Genomic DNA, 1,270 nt, shown 5'->3' with positions numbered 1-1,270 from the left:
CTATTATGAATAGACTAGTGATTAGGTGGAATTGTGATATAAATTATTTAAATGTAAACTTAAATTAGGTAAAATAGAAATCAGCTTTGACTTGGTAGTTAAGGCACCAGATCCCACATGCCTTACTGTGTGGTTCAAGTCCTAGGCCCCACCGTTTGAAAGGACATACCTAGTATATGTGCATGCCCCAAATCCCAAAAGGAAGAAGAAATGGAGGAGAAGGGATTGTAGTGTGACAATCTCTCATATGGAGTGCTCTCTCACTTTCTCTCTCTCCATCTCTCTCTCTCTCTACAATGAGCATACATGTCCCCTGGCAAATTAAAAACAAACAAAAAAATGAACTAACATAGGCTGGTCCCATGGTCTAGTGATTAAGGGAGCTGGATTCTATATGGCTTACTGCATGGTTAGACTTCCAGTCTTGGGACTTAAAAAAACCATGGTATGCTTCTGTATATACATGCTCAAAATCCTGACAGGATGGAGAAATAGAGGAGGAGGTATAGAGGCATGACTACATCCCACTGGGGAGTGCTTTCTCCCTCTCCCTATCTCTCTGTCTTTTTATGGCAGGCACACATGCCTTCTGGCACTTTTTTTTAAAATTAGCTAAACTATATATTTTACACACATTCTTACAGAAATTCAAAGGGACATTGCCTTATGTCAATCTATGAGATCATAAATATAAAATACAAAAACCCAGACCAGAATACTAAAAAAAAATAATAATAATAAAAAAAATACAGAGTAGTATCTTCATGAATAGAGGTTTATGAGTCATGCTAGCATAAGTGACTCCATAGCCCCATGTGAGCAGTAACTACCATACAGGGCAATGGAAACTGTAGGACATTTCCATCACTTTGGGAAGTTTAGTGGATACATAACAACACATGCCGGGGGCCCTGCTCCATCCAGTGTGGGTTGAGACTCATACACAGGAAGGCGATTCAGGTGAGCAAAATTAGGCTGAAACCCCAATGCTCCTTAGCATGTTCTGGCTGGCTGGAATTCAAGACACATGAACAATGATCATAAAACATGTCTGTTTTGTTTGAAGAGGTGAAGCCAAACACAGTTTTCAGAATGCAGCAGTCTATTTGTCTGATGCATTTTCTTCTTAAGTCTTGGTTATCGGACAGGGTCTTTTAAATAGGCGGCTTGCAGGAAGCTTGATAACTTTACTTCAGTCTTGGTTACCGGACAGGGTCTTTTAAAGAGGCGGCTTGCAGGAAGCTTGATAACTTTAGTCCCAGGTCAGCTT

This window comes from Tupaia chinensis, unplaced genomic scaffold, assembly GCF_000334495.1.
Source record: "Tupaia chinensis unplaced genomic scaffold, TupChi_1.0 Scaffold144253_1, whole genome shotgun sequence".
NCBI classification, from domain to species: domain Eukaryota; kingdom Metazoa; phylum Chordata; class Mammalia; order Scandentia; family Tupaiidae; genus Tupaia; species Tupaia belangeri.
The sequence above is the reverse complement of the archived record's forward strand: the minus strand, read 5'-3'. Positions refer to the sequence as shown.